Source organism: Anser cygnoides, chromosome 1 (genome assembly GCF_040182565.1).
Source record: "Anser cygnoides isolate HZ-2024a breed goose chromosome 1, Taihu_goose_T2T_genome, whole genome shotgun sequence".
In the NCBI taxonomy this organism is placed as follows: Eukaryota; Metazoa; Chordata; class Aves; order Anseriformes; family Anatidae; genus Anser; species Anser cygnoides.
In genome coordinates, this window is record NC_089873.1 from 101201699 (window position 1) to 101207698 (window position 6000).

Below are 6000 nucleotides of genomic sequence, written 5' to 3' on the forward strand. Positions count from 1 at the left end.
CCCTTTGCCGGGGGCTGGAGGGCAGCTCCCCACGGTGCCGGCAGCGGCGGCCGGGGGCGAGCCTCTCCCTCCCCGCCGCCGCCCGACGTCTCTCCCGCCCGCTGCCGGTGCCGGCGGTGCGAAGGGCAGCGGAGAAATGCGCCCGGGGAAGGGACGGGGCTGTCCCCTTGCAGGAGATTTCTGCCCGTGACCCCCCGCTGGAAATCCTTGGTCAGCCTGGAGCCGGCCTGGGCTCAGGCGCGACGCTCAGATCCTGCTCTGACCCCTGCAGAAGAAAGCACCCCCTTTGCCTGGCCTTTATTCCAGACCCGCACTCGCAGGGGTAGCTCCCATTAAATCCAGGAAACTGCTCCCTGGAATAAAGTGGCGGGAGCAAGGGTCGCAGGGCCAGGCCCTGGGGTTTATAAAGAAATCATTCACTCCTGCTTCCCGGTTGTCGCCGAGCGAGCCTGAAAATATTTGTTTATGTATGGAAATATTTGCAAAAGAGAGAAATAAGGGGAGCCGGCTGCGGGGTGGGAGTGCTGTCCAGATGTTCTGCTCGCAGAGCCTGAGCGGAGCCAGTTTCAAACCCTGCCGCACAACAAGGGAAACGTTATCGAAGGTCCTTTAGCCAGATCTAGGGGATTTTTTTTTTTTTAAGTTAGTAATTGAAAACAATGCTAAAACTAGTCAGTGGGTGCGGGCTGAAGGCTGTCTGATAACGCGAGCGAGTGATTTACTGGACTTTAACGCAACGCCGATCGTCCTTCTAAAACGGACCGGAGGATTTCGGGGCTGGCTCTCTCGTAAGAGGCGAGTGTAAGGCGAACAGAGTGGCTGCCTGGAAACGCGAGCGAGGTGATGTTCCCGGGCTGCGCGGGGTCATTTACTGCGACTGCGAAAAAAAAAAAATCCGCCTGCAATTTATTTTTATGGTCTGCACAAACGGTATTGTTGCGTATTATTAACTAATTCATAATTATACCCCCATTACGCCGTCGATTCGTTCCCCTCCCCTCCCGTTCCCCCGGTTTTCTCAGGCTTGGAGAATTGAACCACCGCAAAATATTTACAGTCTCGAGTGTTTTTAAATGGGCTTTGTTTGTGTTTTACAGAATAAAAATCTCTATTAGTGTTTAAACAAACACCATGCCAGTCTCTTAAGCCTTCCAGATGTTTGCAATAAAATGTCAGGTTTTGCCTTTGGGACTCGAAATAAAATTTAACTACCTTCACCCTGTAATTATTCTCTTAGCTCTCCCTTCATAAATTTATCTGCTTTCTATCAGGAGAGAAAAAAAAAATCCGATTATACACTTGGGTTGTAAAAAACAGCCACTACTTTCCCTCCATTTTACCAGGACTTCTCCCTCGCTCGTTTGGGCACCACAGCCCAAGGCGCGTTAGCATTATTTCTGGCTCTCCTGCTTTCCGGGCGGCAGAAGGAGAGCGGGCAGAGCAGAAGCGCATCGCCAGCTTCCCTGGGCGTAAGGCAGCAAAATGCCCCGTGTCCCTGGGCCTGCCCCTGCATCCCAACCCGGCCACCGTGCTCCGGGAGGGGACGGGAATGGGGAGCTCAAAGTGTCCCCGGACTTCCTCCAGCTCCAGGCATCGCTTCTTCGCGGGCACTGATCAGACCTGACTGCATTTCGGAGCCTCCCCGTGGAGCTGTTTGGAAATAGGCAATTATGATGAATAATTCAAACAAAGCAGGTTCCCCTCACAAAGGCGAAGGTCCCGGGTAGGGAGCCCTCTGACTTACTAGCTACTAACTTGGAACAGCGAAGGCAGGGTTAAAAGCCATGCATTTTTGTATTTACCACCCTAAACTTCAGAACAACCCAGATCGATAAGCGAGGCTCCCGATATTTTTTCTTTCTTCATCTTTTTTTCTGCCTACAAGCCCTCTTCGTTCGGCTTTCAGGGTTGCGGAGTGTCCGCGGTTTGTCAGCTATTGCTGCTCGAACAAAAAACCCCATTCCCTTCCCCTGCTCCTCGCTCCAGGAGCACTGCAGTCCCCGACACAGCCTCGGGGTGCTCCCTCCTGGGACTCCCCGCTCCCACCCCACAGGCGCCCCGGGGGTGGCTGCTGCTGCTCCTGTTGCCCCTTATGTTTTAATCCCCCCACCCTCCTACTCTTTCCTCTGCAGATTTTCTACCTGCCCCGTGCTGAGGTCTCCCTTGGCAGGTGAATTCCCGTGGCCGCTGCTCTCGGGTGGCGAGAGGCCAAGGGCAGGGCCGGGGGCAGCAAGCCCGGAGGGGAGCGGGGGTCTCCCCTCCCCGGGAAGGCTACGGCGCAGCTCCCGGCCCCTCCGAGTTCGCCACCCACCTCGTTACCTTCCTGAGACTTTTATCTGTCCCCCCAGGGAGGGCTGGCACGGCGAGGTGAGGAAGGCCTGGCGCAGAGGGGAAGGGGAGGTTGGACTCCGCGGCCTCTCTGCTCCCCCCCTCGCCCCCCGACCCCATCCGTAGTGGGTCTCCGAGATTTCCTGGTGGCCTCCCATTCCCCTGCCCCCCATTTGCAGGTGTACTCAGGGAGGGAAGAGACTAAACGAGATCTCAGAACGGTCCTTGGTGTTTGTTTGGTCGTTTTCTTTCTTTTTTATTTATTACCCCCCCCCCCCCCCCCCCCCCCCCCCCCCCCCCCCCGAAATAAACCGCCCTGGCGGGGATTTGGAGGAGAAAGCCTAGAGGGTAAAGGGACCTTGGAAAAAGCAGAGGAAAAACCGGCAGCGGGGCTGTATCTGGACAAGATCCTGACCTAGGAGCTTTAGCCAGATTTACCATCAGAGCCAGGACACGCGAGCCGATCCCAAGCCACGGGAGATTTTCCGCTGGGGCGGCCCCCGGGAAGGCGGCGGGCCAAGAGGCAAGCATCTCACAGGGGCCGGGGGGCTTAGCACGGCTACGCCGCTGAGCACGGTCCCGTCCGGGGAATGGGGCCGGGGCTGCCCAAGCGCAGCCGGCGTGGAGGTTTCTGTCCCGAAGTAGCTGCTCCCGGCCGAGCTCTGCTTTACCGCCGTGGCAGAGGGAATGAAAAAGGGGAAAACCCACGCCGACAGCAAACAGCACTTTACACGGTGGTGCGCTGAAGAGCTACAGGTTATTGCCGCTATTACAATTTTGGGTGGATTTTTTTGTTTTGTTTTGGCATTTTATTTTTATTTTATTATTATTTTCCCCCCAAGCGCCACGCACACCTCGTCTCCCAAGCCCACAGGCACGGGGGACTCGCTGTGGTAGGTAGGGAGAGGTGGTGGTTCTCCCACGCGTGGGGTCCACGGCACCTCGCAGCCACCCCAGCTGCAAGGGGACAGACCAAGCGAGCCTTCCCCTCACCTGGCAGCCGCCTTCCCCCCCTGTCCCCACACCTAGAGCACGCCAAACAGACGGCGACCCCAGAAAACGCTGCGGGTTTCGCACACAATGGCTCTCGTATGGGGCACCGTAGGCGGACAACTGGCCCCTTGTTACCGAGACGGGATCCGAAGTCCGCTTTTCCAGGGAAGAAAGCCGAGCTGCACAGAGCATTTCAATGTGTGTTCAGTCAAAAAAATAAATATAAGAGGATTATTTTTTTTCTTCAAGGCACAGCTCTTTGAACCAAGAGAGGTCTGTGCGCTCCCCTACCTCAGACATGGTGTGTTATACTGTAAACAATCCCGTTTAGCGCCGATCCTAAAACTCGGCAGACTTTAACGGGGCTATTCAAAAGAGCGGGGGGCAGAAGGATGTGATCACTCTGCTGTCGAAAGCAGGCATTTTCCGCGCCCTGCTATCAGCGCTAGGCACGGCCGCAAAAGCAGGAGAGCGGTCCCCGGCCTTAGCTTCGGGCAACGTACGCGGCACAACCGCAGCCACTTCAGACCCCGCTTCTTTCCCTCCACGTGAAATGCGGCCGCTGTGTAAACCAGGCACGCCAGAAACCCGGCTTCGATCCGCACGGGCCGGCCGTGGTCCGTCGGGGCCGGCCGGGACGGGGCGGGAGGGAAAGTCCGCGGTGCCCATCACCGCCGCGCCGGGCCCCAGCCCGGGCTCCCCTCCTGCACCGCAAACCTCGCTCCGCGCCCGGAATTTACCCAGATTTATTACTATTACTCGAGCTGTGATTGCCGTTTTTATTAGTTTCCAGTAACCAAAAAGCTGCCGGGGACTGGGCTATCCAGGACGAAACCCTGGGTTATCCCGAGGCAGTCTGCTTCTACCGTTTGCAGTGTGGCTTGCCCGCCTGGCAGGGCGATTTTTATTCATTATTATTTTTATTTTTATTCCCCCGCTTCGAAGATCGAAACCTTTGAAACGAAAGGAGAGCGAACCTTTCCTCCCCGCGGCAGCTCGGCCGCTCCCGGCGGCTCTCAGCAAACAGGGAATCCCGCTCGGTGCTGGCTGCTTTTCCCCCGGGTCACTTTCTATAACCGTATTGATATTACAGACGGATTTATCTTCTCCTCCGTCTCCCGGAGGAGGAGGCATCACCGCAAAACTGCGACCCCGAGACCCCGGAGCGTGTGCGGCCGGCCCCGGAGGACTCTCCCCTCTGCAAGGCCTCTCCCTGCCCCCGTGCACGCTCCCGGCGCGTCCCCACCGCCGGGGCACGGAGTTACCAGGGACGTGTGGCAGCACCGGAGGAGGGGCAGGAGGGGTGAGACGGGGAGATGGGGGGACACGGACCCCGGTCTGCAGGGGGACACCCCCCCCCACCCCCCCCGCCCGCGGTGCAGCCCTTCGGGTGCTCGGAAAGCAAGGTTTTGCGGGCGGGAGGCAGCAGCCAGCTGCTGACCACCGGGGCTAAAAGCTGAGGCCCCTGTGGCGGGGAGAGCGAAGTCCCCCCGGGAAGCAGCGGGGGGACAGCCCCGGAGCGCTTCCCGAGGCTGCCTCAGGTGGGCGCAGCCGTCGGGGGGATCAGTGAGAGGTTTGCTTCAGCAGCGGGGGGGCTGGCTGGGGAACTCAGGCGCTGGCTGAGGGCTGGGTAGGAGATTTGGGTGGGACAGAAGGGGCACAGCGATTTTAGAGGGGGGCCGACGGCTCCGACCGCCATGGTCTCCCCGAAGGGGCGAGCAGCCCAGCGAGGGAGACCTGGCTGCGGAGCTCGGCCCCGCTGTCCGTGCAGGAGGACGTTCAGCCTCCCGCATCCTTCGTGCGTGGATGGCAGGCGGTCAAGAGGTTCTGCCGCCGACTTTGGGCTTCGGTGAGCCGGGATCGGCGCGGCTGGAGCTGCCGCACAGCAACCAGCCAAAGCCAGCCTGTGCCACACTGCAGCCTCGCTCGGGGAATAGCAGCCCTGCCTTCGGAAAACAAAAAAAACACAATAGCAATTAAACGCTCGTCTGAGTGTGACTGCTTCTTTGGCAGGGGCTGACCGGAACCGGGAGGCTTTCCCTCGCCAGCACACACATTTGCCCCCCGCTCCCCCCCTGCACCCTTGGCCGCCCCGCCAGGGAAAAGCTCTCCAGGGGCTGGGACAAGCCCCAGGCCTCGGGTGCCCGCAGCTCCCCCGGGGGGAAATGCGCAAGGGGGGACAAGCGTGGCCTCGTCTTTAAAACAGCGGGTCTGAGCGACAGCCAGAGTCAAAGATGTCCCCGTAACAACAAGGAATTGAAGTTTTCTTCTTTACAGATGTGTTGTTGCAGATCAGACTATTTGCTAAGATCCCCCTGTGTCTTGATAATGCTGCCCTGCTGCATTTGCTCGCTGTCCGTTGATGTGGTTTCTCTTCTTGCCTTTCAGGATTATAAAAGTCTCTCTCTCGCCCTCTCCCTTCTCTTTTCTCTCTAAAGCCGGGTTTCAGAGGAATGTTGGCTAAACCTCCTCATCTGCTGCTTTCTTTCCCCTGTGATGGCAAAACCGGCGTCATTTGTGGACTTGCCCAATGCAAACATTGCATTAAGAAGTATTTCAAGGCATTTTATTGTTGCTCTGCAGTCCTTTGATGTGGTCTATAGGCACCAATTGTTGATTTCTCCCTACGACTCCTCAGTGTCAGCATCTCGTTTCTGTCGCTATACCCCCACCCCCTAC